This window comes from Aythya ferina (genome assembly GCF_964211825.1).
Source record: "Aythya ferina genome assembly, chromosome: 2".
Taxonomy (NCBI): Eukaryota; Metazoa; Chordata; class Aves; order Anseriformes; family Anatidae; genus Aythya; species Aythya ferina.
This window is the reverse complement of record NC_140297.1, coordinates 80,328,195-80,343,742: the sequence shown is the minus strand read 5'-3', so window position 1 is coordinate 80,343,742 and position 15,548 is coordinate 80,328,195. Positions and strand designations below refer to the sequence as shown.

General features: G+C 39.0%; 1 protein-coding gene and 1 long non-coding RNA gene across 2 annotated transcripts in view; both read right to left on the bottom strand.

The window, feature by feature from the left end:
- Nucleotides 1-1,776, bottom strand: part of CDH20 (cadherin 20) — a 197,464-nt gene extending 195,688 nt beyond the window's left edge. The window contains exon 1 of the mRNA XM_084509039.1: nt 1,757-1,776. The gene's annotated coding sequence lies outside the window, so the exon portion shown is untranslated. The remainder of the gene's footprint in view (nt 1-1,756) is intronic.
- A 479-nt stretch (nt 1,777-2,255) lies between these two features.
- Nucleotides 2,256-14,822, bottom strand: LOC311431515. Its single transcript, XR_014689503.1, has 2 exons — nt 14,652-14,822; nt 2,256-3,424 (listed from the first exon to the last, which is right to left on the bottom strand). It is a non-coding gene; the product is annotated as an uncharacterized lncRNA (long non-coding RNA).
- Nucleotides 14,823-15,548: the final 726 nt, after the last annotated feature.

The window sequence follows — 15,548 nt, the reverse complement described above, 5'->3', positions numbered from 1 at the left end:
CTTTCCATTTCACTGAGGAGAGCTGAAGAGCACACCTACGATTTTAAAGTCTTTCTTGCCTACAGATATAATGCTTGGGCATGAATGTTTGTTCTACCGTTAGAACAGGCAACAGAACATCCCATGCATTTTTTCTCCAAAAGAAGAAAGGGGCATCTTGCTGGACATGTTCACTATCTGTAGATTTTTTTCTTTTTTCTCCTGGGGTGTGGTTGCTGGTGGGAGGGGTGGGGAACTGAAAAATGAGCCAGCAAGGAATAACTAAGAGATTTTTATTGCTAGTTCAGCTGAAAGAAATTCAGGAAGATTTTGCTAGGTGCTACAGATAGGAAAAGTGGTTGAAAGTAACAGAACAGAAAACAGTATAGTAAAGCAGGAGGCTAAAGGTGCCCACTTAATTGATTTTATTATTATACAGGCAGACAAAAAGATATGGGAAATGTCTGCAGCACTTCTTCAGGGGGTAGTGAGACTGTATTCTTCCTAGGAGGAAAAAGAAAGAAAAAAACAAACACAAAAGCCCTAGTCCTTTTTTTTTTTTTTTTTTTTTTTATAGCAATACAGCTGTTGTATATTAGCCATATCTTTCAGTAAAAGTCCCAGTCAAGATAACGTACTGGCAGTTTTTTCAGTGACATAATCCAAGCAAGATGAACCTAGAAAGGAAGTGTATATAATTTTGTACTGAACTTGTGGTAGAAACTATAGGTGTCTTGTTTGTGCAGGATTTTACAGCCGGATAGCTAATACAAACTTGTTATCTTGGGAAAAGTACACACTATTTTTTCCCCTCCTTTTCTGGCACTGAGGACAAAGCCTCTGTCTGACTGTGCCCTCAGCTCCAGCAGCACTTGTAAACGTAAAATTCAAGCCCCTGGCTCTGTTCCACTTTGCTACCTTGCAGCTGCTCCTCAAACCCCCTGCTCAATGCTCTTCCTCCAACTTCGTGTGCTGGGTTGCGAGCATGGTGTTCAGCAGCCTCGTAAGCTCCTGCCTTCTGCATGCATGCCAAGACTGTCCCACTGCTATTTCCCAGCCTTCTGCTGTGTGCCCTGCCCAGGGAGAAATATGGATAATCCTATAGTTAATGGGATCAATGGGAGGACTCTCACTGATGGAATATATTGGCTGGCACAATGAAATACTGTGTATTTCTAAAACAACCACACCAAGAGGGCTAGAGAGGACACTACACTTGGTCATTCGGGATTATTGTATAGAGACAGAGGGAAAAAACATATGTAAAATGAGAACTAATTATTGAATTAAATCTCATTACTAGATTACAAAGACTAACTCATTAGTCGTACAGATATGGAGTCATATACAGTAGATTTCACTCAATGTAAAGGAACTGCATGTGGATCATGCCCTACTTCCACTTCAAGATGAAAAGCATATTTGAACAAAATGATAGCAGAGTAACTCTGGACAATTACCAAGAACTATTTTCTGATTTCCCTGCTTTGTGAGCAGAAATGAGGCATTTTAAAATAACATATAGATGTCATATGCTAATGCAGAGCTTCCGTATTATAAACATACTTTCATAACAAAACTGCAATGTTGTAAACATGTTTGTGGATCCAACATTTAGTTATTGTACCTTTGCCGACTTATTAACCATCCTGTACTTGCAACTCTAGGAATCTGGGATGGGTTGTATACTTTCTTAAGAAGTGGGCATTACAAGAACTGTTTGCAAATACTTCATTAACAAATGGAAAAAAAAATCCTCCAGTATTTACATTCTTACCATACAGACGCAATCCAGAAAACAAAATAGTTCAGAACTATTTGTAGACAATGGGGGATGTGGCATCATTCAAAACAAAAAGGATTGGCCTGGATGTTATAATTTCCACCTGAACTACTTGGTGTAAGATAAACTGCTGAAAATCCAGTTACTGTCTTCCTTCCCTTCTGGAAAAAAAAGCAAAAACAAAAACAGAACCACAACTATATTGAAATGCTATTATGCAAGTCACCTAAGTTTAGCATTACTGTGAAAAGAATAGAGAATACATTCTCTTAAGTTTTTTTGATCGATAATAATAAATAAGTGTGTATTTCCAAATAAAACTCAGTATTAAAACCAAGCAGTAACAAGATGAACTGCAAAAGGGTGATTATCCCCATCTGGAACTGCCTTTTTTTTTTTTTTTTTTTTTTAATAATAAAGCACATCCACATGTACCTCTTTTTTTTTTTTTTCTTCTTCCCTCTCCCTAACCCGCTTTAAAGGGCAACGTGTATTTTCAACACAATTTTAATCAAGCTGTAATAAACATCTTGCATAATACATCCAGAACACAGCATTTTGCAGTAATGTCATCCATTCAAGGTCTCTCCCTAGGAGGAAGAGCAAGTAATTCAAATACTCCTGCCATTTATGTAGTGCCCACTCTTCCTGCATTTACAGCAGTAAGAATCATAGCTTTCTGGACCAAACCTTGAAGTACTCTTGCTCTCCAGCCCACAAGTGTCCCAGAAAAATCTCACACTAATTTGAACCAATGTTAGACCAATCCATGGTGAGGCAGCTAGCTCTATTTACAACCTGTGCAGATACACAATATACGATCTGTGTATCACACTTGTAAAGCTCTTCTTCCTTTTCTGACCATGACAATAAACTTTATTTTTAACCAACAACAGAAGTATCACCAGGCTGTTGTTTTCCCAGTTCTGAGTGGCTTCAGGAAAGGTATGAGTAGAAGAAAAATTAATGCTACATTTTCCCTGCTGGCACCATGCAGATTGCTTCAGCTTGCTTATGTATTTTAGAGTTTACTCAAAGGACAGAAATATATGTCATTTCAAAATATCAATTCAATAATATGAGAGAAAGCCTCATGCAAAATGTTTCCATGGCACAGGGCTAAGGACAATTACCCACCTTCCTGGCAACAATCTCCTGTTTCCTTTTCCAGGCACATCTTACATGTGCTTCCTTGGCACGTGAAGTTCTCCCGTCCACCATAATTAAACAAAGCAAACCCCGGGGTTCTGCTGCCACTTTTTCCTCCTCCTCTGTTTGAGCCAGCTGTCGAAAGGCCCATATGCTCGCTGCTCTATGGAAGATACAGCACTCCCCTACCAGCATGCAGACCAGCAATTGGCTGGAGCCACAGGCAGCTGTGTTGATGGCTTGTGTCCAGTCAGTCCAAAGTGGTCGGCTTGTTCTCTGGGAAGTCATTTCCTTTGGATCCATTTTTAATTTTAGGGAACTGGCACACAAGCCTTCTATTTAAAAGTTGAACTCCAAGAAGAGTCAGTTGTCACACTGCTGCAAGGCCTATTTGCCACAAGTTTCATTTCTTACTTCTCCACCTTCTCCCACTGATGTCACTTTTTTTCTTTTTGTGAGGGTTATTGGAAAATGCTGTCTACAAGGTAGTCTCCAGGTGTTCAGAATGCAATTCTTACTCAAAAAAAAAAAAAAAAAAAAAGAAAAAAAAAGTACTGCATGTTATTGTCAAGGTGTGCTGTAAAATTGATTCACCATGTTATTAGAAACTGCTGCTGAGAATAAAAAAGTCCTCAGGCTTCCTTCCTCTTCAGTTAGCTCAGTCTTTAGGCAATGCCCGAATCTTCCTTAAGCTGCCATCTTCCCTTCCAAAACAGACTGACACTCATTCTTAACCAGCCTGCAGAGATGCTCAGTCTTCCACCACTGTGTCTTTCATCTGAAAGCTCATCGCTGACTGAAGATTTCACAATAAACAGCAGTGCATATAGAGCTTCCTTTATGCAAACTTGAAAACGAGAGCTAACCCCATGCATGACTGCTAATTTACACACAGAACTTAGCGAAAAATAGGGGAGAAAAATCAAATCAATGGGAAGTGGGTGCATGCTTATGGGTGCCCTTATGGGTGCCTGTGCAAGAGATGGGGTGGTATGGGTAGGAAGGATGCTGAGAGGTTTTTGCTATATTCCCTGTGGCCATTTTCCATGCAGTCTGTTTTTTTACCTGTTCATTCCAGTATAAGAAAAAGAACTGGGGACTCTTCCACCCAGCCAATTCACTGAACTATGGAGGAAAAAAAATTGGACTGAATTTTTCTATTGACTTTGTAAGAACTGTGGCTGTGCCAAGGGCAATGTATTGTATGTGAGTTTATAGGCACAGTGGATGGTTTCTTTATATTCATGCACTTTTCCCTATTCACACCAATGTCGTTCAAATAAATAGGGCAAAACTTTCCCAATAATGAAAGAGAGAGAGGAAAAGTTATGCCATTATTCTTACTGCAACAGCTTGGAAATTGACTTTATTATACATGCTCATTGGGTGATACTTGTGAGACTACGGAGGACTAGAATGCCTGATAAAAATCTTGTCAACATTGAAATGTTTGATTTATATGACTCTTCCCATAACAATTATATGATTTTTAAATTAAACCACATTTCCCAACCAAGTAGACTGCAATCTTTTTTAGTCTCCTTCCATATCATTTTTCTCTAAAGTGTCTGTCTTTGTAATGTGTCCATCATTAGAATAATGCATATTTGATGAAAACTTGCAATAAATAACATTTTGGACACTGTTTCCAGTCGTTGATTGATGTGCATATTATTTTGTCTGCAGTATTTAACTGACGTGTCTCAATTTTTCCAATTTCCGAGGGGCACAGAGAGTATAGTAATGGAGAATTCAGATGACCTATTTTCAGTTTCTCTTGCAGAAATAAAAGATTCACTAAGTTGTAATTCTGTACAAGGAAAAGCAGTGTAATTCACCTGCAAATCCAAGCTCACCAATTTTCAGAAATGCTTAGAGACCAGAACACACAGTATATCAAACAAGAATCTGGCCATTTTTCATATTTTCAAAAACACTTCAATTTATGGGTGCACATAAGAGAAAGCGAGACCAGCATCACTTCATTTGCAGTGGTAGAAGCATGATTGCACATGATGACTTTGAGATTTATTGGGCACCAAGAGGTTTGTCCCCATCCTAGAGGTGTCAGATGGCTCACCAACAGAACCTTCTTTGTTTCTCTGTAAGAAGTGGCAGGCAAAAACTAAATATACAGAGTGGCAGATATTTTAGCATTTACTGTACGACTGAGATGAGTCTAATAATGTTTCTTCCTAGGTTAGTGTGGATATGGGTCTTTGCCTGTAGCTGGTGAATCAGATGCCCTCAGATACCATCCTATATAAGCTCCAAGTTGCAAGCTCTGTAGTCAATGAGGAGAAGAGCATATTCCTGTAAAAGTCACCTATGGCAACTTTGATTCTCCACATTTATGCTGATAAAATGGTTTATTTTGAAAAGTGACCAGTACCTGAGTGAAATGGGCTCCTCCCTTAAGGGCAAAGAACAAATATGGGTGCAGCTTTGTAACTTGTGTTTGGCAGAAGAAAGTTGTAAAGATAAAGAAATGAAGAACAGTAGGGAAATGTATATACTTCATATAAATATACACGGCTTTGTGTCTGACAGGACTTCTGCAACTCTGACTACTTTTGACCTGCTCTCAAGAACTGCCTAAAGCACATGACCACTTGCAGCCTCTTCCCAATGCAGTTCATTTGAAAATGGTGACTATTTTTTGAAACATAGAAGCTTGCATAATTCTGGCTGTTCTGCATGGAACAAAAAGGGATTTATACCTAACTGCCTGGTTTATCCTTTTAGCTACTATCTAGAGCAGCTGTTGTACCTGAGTACTACACCAGATTTTTCCCAGACTCATGTAGCAAAAAATAAAATGCAAGCTGCATATTGCCTATATATATATATATATATATACACATATTTGCCAGCAGTCTAATATTCTGAACCCAATTATTTTTGTACGGGGCTTTTGGTGCAAGTAAATCAATACTAACAAACTTTTAAGAACATGCACTCAATGACTCAGATGAGCACTAAACATATCAACCCTTTTTCTGCTAAAGCCTCTCTAACTCAACGTGATGGAGAGTGCCTGGATTAAAAGCATGACTAAGTTACATTTATTGTTATACCCAGAACTGGCTTTGTAGCACAAACATCAAAGGCTTAATGGACATGCTCCAATTTTTTTTTTTTTTGAGCTTGTATATTAAAAATCTAATGCTTCTGGATATTACATTATCTTTGCAACTTGCAAATGAACAGTAGTATACCCTTTAAAAAAAAAAAAAAAAAAAAAATTTGCATCCCTAAAAAGCTCCATTTAGCCAGGCATTCTGCAAGTATGAATTGGAGCTCTTCAGTAATAGAACACAGAGAAAAGCAGGGGCACAGGAATGCTTCACTTGAAAATGAAAAAGTGGTGTGTTTTTTCTCATTCAAAGGAAGTAAAATTATCTGTTTTGGAGATAAAAAGTATAGCATCTGACCTTCATCCTTACAGATACTCAGGCAAATCACCAGCTTGGTCCTACAGTTGAAGAAGTATAGAAGCAGGTAGCCTCTGCACAGTTGAGGTAGGCTAAGGAGGCTTATTAAGTGATCTTGTCAGAAAGGTGATTTCATTTTTTTTCAAATGAATGTGAAGTGTAGGGGACAAGAATGAAAGTTAATGCCCACCATGAGAGTGGAGCTAGGGATCAATATATTGTCAGGATCCCACAGAGCTACTCAGTGCAAAATAAAACAGGTAATTTGTCCAGAACTCCCCTGGAGGGAAACAAATAAAATAAAATAATAATAATTACAAAAATAAAAATAAAAGAGCACCTTAAGAAGTCAGGTATCCAAGTGGGAGATCTTCACATCATTATAAGATGTTGTAGTAATAACACACTCCTAGCCTTTCTGCCCCTAAATCAATTTTACTAGGTCATTGATTGATGACTGTCAGGAAAGCTTCCAATTTCTTCCCTACTTTGCCCAATGCACTGTCAATTTTTTTTTTTTTTTTTTATTTTAGTCCATTAAATTTCAGTGCACACACATGCATAGTAAGTCCCTAAAACTGGGCCACAGAAATGGAGTCTTTGGTGTTCCTTTACAGAATATTTTGCAAAGGTGATTTTAATCATTGTATTTTCAATGAATGTAACAGTCCAAACTCCTAAATAGTTTGGGGGAAAATACTGCAAGAAAAGACTGATTTGGAATAAATTCATCTCCTTACCCCAGTAACAAAGGTCTTAAAGTAAACCATAAGTTGCATGTTTGGCCATAATGAAACATCACACCTCAGGCCATTATGAGCCACAAAACCTCAGAGGTTATGGCACTCTAGGGTGTACCTACAGAGCACGGATTTGTTAACTCATGTTATGATAACCATTACTTGAGAGAATTTTATTTCCAGTGATAAGGGACTTTTACAGATGGCAAAAGGATAAGGTTGCATATACTTCTGTGAAGAAAAATGAAGAAAAATAGTTATCCAAGACTTATTGACTAATGAACCTTCTAAAGGAACAGACTAATATCCTCTATGTAAGTGCTATGCAGATAGGAAGAGCTTAAAGTTTTGCTTATTGGTCACCACATCTTACTCTCTACATTACTGAACTAAAAACACAAACAAATAAACAAAAACATGAAATAAGAGACTATTTTTTATTGTTGTTTTTGCTAATTCCTCAGTGAAGTGTTGAGCACTCATGCCAGATGTTAGCTATGTGTACCCACCAGAAAATCAGGAATTAAAAATATTCCTTCTAAACCATCCATCAGATGCCTTATCATCCAAATAGGGAATAATAATAATAATTAAAAAACTTATTCCATGAATCACTTTATTCTCTTTTTAGCAACAAAAGTTCTTCTCTCCTTTTTGTTGTTGTTTGTTTTCTAACCTGAATAACAGAGCTAGCCAGGGGAAACAGATGACAAAAGGAAGGAGTGTGGGAGACTGGCAAAAGAAGGCTTCATTCCCCACCAAAATCCAGATGGCTTGCTTGATTTAAATAGCCTGTGGTTTCCCACACTCCAAGTAGGTGCTTTGATTACTCTGCTCTAGGAGTAGCTGGGGGCAAGGGTAAGGAGGAGAAGATGCAAGGAGTACTTCTCTCTCTGTGAGGAACTTAAGGAAACATTTTGAAAATCCTGAAAGAATTTCTCAGGATAGAGATTTTGCTTCCAGCACTAGTCTACAGCTCAATTCTCCACTTGTTGTTTTATTTCACTGCCACCAAGGTTCATGGAAATAAAGCAGACATTTTACTTCTCAGCCAAGAGAAATTTAGAAATAAGTGGCCTATTGAAATTGCCATTTGTTAGGATTCTTTTCTTTTGGAAAATTCTGAGTTTGTGTGTATATCTTCATTTTGTGTAATACATTCAAGAGCTATGTGAAAAATAATGACTTTTTCAGGGTAAAAATATTTTCCTCTGGGAAATTTAGAAGACCTGGTATTTGGCTTTCTTGTAGAATTTTTGTATTAGAAACAGAGTAGTGGATGTCTCTGATTTTGTAAAGAAAGAAGACAAAGGAGCAGATGAAGTGCAACTGTCAGAAACATAGTAAAAACACTGCCATACAGAAATGTTTAATCATAAATGAAGGGGGTCTTGCATTGCATTTAATGAAAGACTTTTGGAAAGCATATCAACCACGGAACTATTCCAAGCACTAAGCAATGGACAAAGTGAAGGCATAATTGCAAAGCATTTTTGAGGAAATATGCACCTCAGTATGGATGATGCATCAAAATGTCTTCTGGCCTAGACTTGCACCAGTTCTCTTACTTTAGTCTTTAAGGATCAGCTAAGACATTAGTAGACGTGACTTCTGCAGGATAAGCATTGCATATGCACCTGCCAGAGAGCCGAAAACTGTCAAAAAGAGGTTTAAGACAAATTTATTTGCCTTGTCCAATAACATAATATCTTCTTCAGCAGAGAATGCCAAACCTATTTCTGAGAGTACTTGAGACATCATACATTTATCATAGTTCTGTTTTCTTTCTAATGAATCACTTTCAGCCTCCCCTTCTTCCCCCCTCCTCCTCCTCGTCGATGGAAACAAGCAACAAAACCCTCACACAGCTTTGTAGGCTGAGGCTTTCAATTCATGGGTTGTGTACAGCTTTATACTTTCAACTTCCCCCTGCAGAACAATGAACCATAAAACAAAGTAATACCTTTCCTTCTCCCTCAAGGTACTTCCTATCGTGTTATTTCAACTAGAAGCAGAATAAAATATTTAAACAAGCAAACAAGCACAAAAGAAGGAAACAAAGCCAGGCTAAACATGGGAGCCCTTCTTACAGCAATTTCACCATTGCCAAACAATCCAAGCTTCCCCTGTGCATCGCATATCCACACGCGGTATGTGGTAATCAAAAGAAACCAGAAGGCATTGCCTTTTTTTGGATTGAAAACTGGTCTTACCTCATGAGACAGAGGCATACAGCAATGCAGGTACTCAGCAGAAAAATACTTGGAAGCAGACAAAGGGTACTTTACAGTCACAAGACAATATTTCCTTAGCGGGGTGCAAAAAGCATTATTATTGATAAATAATATTGCAATGGTATTATATTTTTCATTTTAGAATGTGGGGAGAAATGTAGGTGTAAGTGTACATCTATGTATAAAGCACCAGCAGTGAAGGGCTCTGAAGAGAGGTTTTCACCCTTTTTATATGATTTCTCCGTGTATGAAAACAAATACAAGCATTGCCCATCAGGGCTGATTTCCATCGTTCTAAGCCTCTGTTGATCAGAGAGAAAACAGGCAGCTTCCTACAGCCCCTCTAAGTCCAGTGGGCTGAACTGGGAGGTAGAAAAAAAATAATAGCACAAAGCATCAGACCTTAGCAACCTTCAGTGTAATAAACATTTAAATAGAGGGAAGAGACAGGATAAAAGAACAATGTACCCACGGTTGACTTCTGTATTTCCCAGTGATCAGAAATCTTCATGATAAAACACCATTTCTTTCAGTATTTTCAGTTTCAAACAGGAAATCCCAATCCCAGGAAGTCCTGCCCCTTCTGAACATTTCTGCCATATTGGCAGCATCCAAACCAGAAAGACCTGTAAAGGAGAACTGATGCTCCACCTGCCAAGGACTCAAGCTGATGTGGTATCTTTGGATGGATCTTGGTTTCTCTGCCAAAACCAGTGCATTAAGTACATTCTGGGAGCTCCTGAGGCAAATGAACTCAAGTACCTGATTCATCAGTACATCAGGAACAGCACTCAAAACCTTTCGCCCCTGCTTAGGTTGCCCTGCTGCTGGTCTGGAAGATACCTGTAGCATTTTCGACTTCACGCAAAACATAAGTTTTGACTAAAACTGCAGCTGGAAGTGCTGCCCAGCTGATATTTGCCTCTTGCACACTTTGCCTATGGTACATTTGCACATTCTTGCTGTACCTGTGCTATCTCTAGCCTTTGCTAAAGTCTCCTGGAAAGATTAATGGGGCTCCATTCTTCAGCACTGTCATTTCAGCACCTTTTATAAAGGTCATTTGCACTTAAAAATGAGGCAGTTAGAAAACAGTTAAGCATCCCTGGCAGAATGACTTTTAGGTCACAGAATGCATAAGGCCTCAGCTCAGGCATGCGTCACCCCCATAAAAACCTAGTAATTTACTGATAACTAGAATTGGTATAAAAATTCATGCATGCAAATTAAATAGAAAACAGAAGTATTTTAGGAGGATAACATCCATTATTACAACCCTGTATATGCCTGGGACAAAGCTGACAAGTTTCATGGTGAAAATATTACATTTTATGGTTAGTCACAGATTAATGAGAAAACACTTTTAAGTGCAGTTTTAATATTGAGAAATTAGCAGAGATTTAACGGTCCTTATTTAGTGGAGTTATGCAAAAGAAGAAAGCCCTTGAACAACTACAAACATCAGTTTGTGATCTGTGCCTCATTAATTCCTTTCACACAGCTAGAAAGAGGATGAAGCAAAGACAGCATCCAGCAACAAGTGCCTTTGTATGAAGATTGATTTTTTTTGTTGTTTGGCTTTTAATGCAGAATGTGAATAGAATCCATGGAACCAGAATCCCAATAAACTGAATTGACCTAGCCTAAATTTTATTCTGGAAAACCACAAAGCCAAAGTAAAACACGGATCTGATGCAATGTGCACAGAAAGCAGACAAACACCAATTCATTGCAGTAACTGTAAACACTTTTTCCCATCTTTGGAAGATCATGTCAGTGTCATTCACTAGGAAACAGTAGAAAATTGTTGAGGTGAAATATAAATTTTGCCTCTCTCAACACTGAAGTGTCATTTACAACTATAAACTTGACAGTGCAGCATTCCTATCCGTCAGCTCAAAGAGTTATGCCAAGTTGCAGCTTCTAGGTTTAGCTTCACCTCCTAACAGTGCAATGAAAAAGTATGTGGCTCCCTTCCAGAAGGGGTAGGGAAATAGCCTCTATGGAGTGAAACATGGAGGTTTCCATCTTCAAGACCACAGGATTTTGGAAAGTAGCAACATCACCCTGACTGCATGGACCAGCCATCAAACTGACTGGCTGCATAGTTACTGCATCTAGGATTTCCAGAGATTTGGCAGCCCTTTTTTGGAGACGTGGGATTTGGAGCCTTGTACCATATCCTTTCAACCCACCCCTACAGCTCTGATCATGAGTATTTGCAAGTCCTACATCTGAACAGGAAAGCTCTTGTGCCTTCCTCTTTCTTTGAAAGACTTATGCCCCAAAAATAAGATATTAACTGACATCTTTCAAGAGCTGTATATGTTAAAACCATCTCTATGGTTCTGGATATATGAAGACAGGAATAAATTCACATCATTCAAATCTGTGTCCTGCCCAGACCAGTTAGGACACACGATGCAATTTAAGTGCCTATTTAAATGCCACTGCTTTTGATTCATAATCAAAAAGGTGCTTTATGGCACCAAAATTGATTTGTCATTAGAAAATTTTGATTTGCTGGGTAGGGGGAGAAGAAATTTGCCTTGGATCAGGCTTCCAACAAGGAGAGACCTACCAGGGAAGTGACCACTAGGGACTCTTCAAGAGTGTTTTTGGTTCATCTAGTTCCTTCCAGGTGGATTTTTATAGCAAAGCCACAGAGACAAAGCAAACAGTTTGATGTGCTTGTGTGACTCCGTGAAGGGAGATGAACCTGAGCTTCCCACAAACTTACTGCCTACTTTAGCAGCAGGATCTTAGTCGTTTGTATAGGAATTTGTAGAGAGAAAAGAATAGCAGTCAAGCAGTTCAACATCCATCTGAATTGCAGGACAATGACTACGGAGGCACTTCTATTCTGTTCTTACATCCCAAATGATTAACACTACCCATACATTAACAGCTATTCCAGTATACGTGCTTCTCTGTGTCTATTGTCCCCATTTTACAAGCTTTACGATATTAGTAATTCTGCTCAGAGGAGCTGGTTTTACTGTACAATTTAAAATTCTAACGAAATATTTGCATGTATGTGTTGCCACTGCATTATGCAAGTGATTAATAGGAAGACTTACACACTTGGATATGGTGGTATGCACCCTTCATAAGGTGCTTTCCTCTTGCCTAAGTGCTCTGGATAAGATGGAGTCTAAGAGAACACATTATAATTAAACAAATCTATCATTTTTTGCAGTTATACTTATGTTCTTAAGTTAAATTAAAACACGGCTCAACAGATTCTTATCATGGACATCACTGGTTTAAAGTATAGCCAGGTCAGTTCTCTGCTGCTCTATTTTTCCCCATCGTTGATTTTTAATTTTTTTTCCCCCCAAAGAAGAGAGAAATACTAAAATACAGTACTTGAACAGAGCTCTTAGGCTCTTAGTCTGAATGAGCACAGGGAGGCACTCAAAGGAGGGAAGGCTAGAATGAAAATAAGGACAAGGGACATGTAATGATCACCAGGCAAGGCCACTACTTATTTCGTTATACAGTGATTTAAGGCACCCTAAACAAGCCCTTCCAGTTCTCAAATCCACTTCTTATGTATAGCACTACTAGCAAATCAAATCATTCAACTGTTTGCACAAAAGGGATGTGCAAAAGGTTTGAAGACATCAGCAGTCATAAATCCAGATACTCTAATGCACAAAGAATATTTCCCACCCTGCACACAGTGTTTGCTCACTCCAGATAGGTACTCAATACCTGCTCTATGAGAAAGCTTCAAATCAGCCCTTATATTTCAAGGCAAATGCTGTGGGTCAGATGGTGAGCAGTTAAAGTGCTGTAAATCCTCAAATGAGTCCACAATAATTTATCCCCTCTCTTCACACAGAAGATGGTTCAGGAGTTACTAAGATTAAAGGTTAAGGTTTCAAAGGCTTCCCTTTTAAGGAAAAAAGCCACAGAACAAAAACCAACACTTCCCACTCAAAATGAGATACTAAAAATCAAATCCCAGTTTTCAGGGTCTGGGTGCTCAGGAGTTTTGGAAGATTCAGCCCAGTTGTGAGACTCAGGCTGGGTGTCTCGAAGCAGCTTAAGTCAGTAGTTATTTCAGAACTTTTCTGCTGAGAGGGTGTAATCAGAAAGGCTCTGCCATAGACACCTGAGTCTGGTAAGGTCCAAACATCAAACAAAATCACAGCTGGATCTTGAACTGTCTTTTACAGTTTGTCCTCAGCTCCCCCCACTCCAAGCCACTACTTCCAAACACTCTGCTACCAAAATGCCCCCTGCCTGATACCCCATCTCCCTCCTCAGGCCTGCACTGACTGTGTCCATCCTTGCAGAAAGTTATTCCCTCCCCAGGTCATTCAGCATCAGACATAGCAGTCTGCTCCCAGACTCCCCACTGGCTTTTTTCTGCTTGCTGCTAAACCAGAGGGTTTTGAAAGGATTACATAGCCCTAGGTGCCAGTCTCACACCCATCGGAAAGGGCAGAGGCTACTAACAAGGTCTTCAAGATGATCCATGAGTGCCTTTATGAAAACAGCACTCAGAGGTAGAAATGAATGCCCTGGTAATCTAAAGACAGGTAATATCTCCACTGCATAAATATTAGAGCACCAGATTATGCAGGTTAAATCAATCAGTTTGATGGAATAAAATAGGTTATATCCAGAGTCATTTTAAAAAAGTTTCCACGTGTCATTTAACAGACAACTTCCTTCTTCTTCTGTTCATACTCCTGAAAGACCAAGCAGAACAGATTATCAGTTTCAATTTGAGCTAGCCCTGCCAGGCTATAGTAGCTCACTGAGCCTCTTCTACATTCATCACTTTGCTGGGAAGTGCAGGGGATTTTATGTGGAGTACTCTAACGTAGCCATGTGCTGCAGGTAACAAATATGCCTCAGCGCATCTCCCATCCACACAGAAATACCAGCAGGCTTTGGAGATGAACCTCTAGATGAAGAGCATCACAGACTTTTCTCAGGTACATACTAAGATCTCATTCAAACAACAATATTAGGGGGTCTTTCATCATATTCCCAGAGCATCCACTAAAACGTGATAACCCTCCATGCAACAGATGCAGAGTTAGTCTTGCATACATCCATTGCTGAGAAAAACTTCCCTTCTGCCATCTCAGCCTCCAATAGAGAAAGACTTCAATCCTCTTAGCTGTGTTTACCCACTCTTGTCCTCCTTTAAAAGGTCTTTCACATGTACTTATAGTTAAAAGACAGGACACATTGCTCATTAAAAAAAAACTTTCCAGCCGGCTATCTCATTGAACAGAAAACATCCAGGGAAGAATAAAACAATCATCTATGGGGTAATAAATAAATAAATAAATAAATAAAATCCACTTACCACAAACATGAAGAACTCCAGACGGATGGGCTTTTTGCTTTCCTTAAGTATACTACTACTCCTTGACACTCACAGCAGTTCACAGTACATCTACAGTGTTTCCCAGTCAGCCTTGCTTAGTGCCTACTGCATCAGGAATAATGTAGCATAGAAGCAGGTGAATAGTCTGATTGCGATTGTAAACAGCTGCCTTTAGCAGAAAAGAGCTGCTGAACTGTAAAGAGGTGTGGTGAAGTACCAGCTTTCTGGAATTAATGGAGTGACCATAACACTTCAGCAGATGGTTTGTATTGATAAAAACAATCTTATCTTTTGGGGATAAGGAGGAGATGAATATGGTGTCCACTTCATGTGCAGAAAAAAAGGCTTCACTGAAACACAGCACAAATGCCCTCTTCTGTAGTGTCAAGAAACAAGACATGAACATTGTGTTGTTTTTTTCATGAGTCATGTGGTGACCAGGAAGGACAATCCAAGTGTGACAACAGGGTCAAACAACACCAGTATTGAAATTAGAACTGAAAACAGATCTGTAAGCAGATCCAAAATTAGGTGTTAGAGCTACTTGGGTAATACATTCTGCCTTAGATCCTGATCTTGTAAATACTTATATAGGTAGTTAGCTTTAAACACACACAAAGTGCTGTGGCTTTCAATAGAGCTATTCATGTGTTTAAAGGCCTGGAGCTTTAGAGTGCTTACTCCTTGGGTCTGGGATTAGCTAAAATTTATAGCACCAGTAATTCTCAAGAAAGGCACAATCACTTGTCTGGTCTTATTTATACCAGCATTTCCTCCAGGTGGAGGGAATTCCTTTAGAACAGAAATTACTTATACTAAAAAGCCAAATGATCTCTTTGTAATACTGCTGTGGCCTGCAACCAAAATAAACTGGAA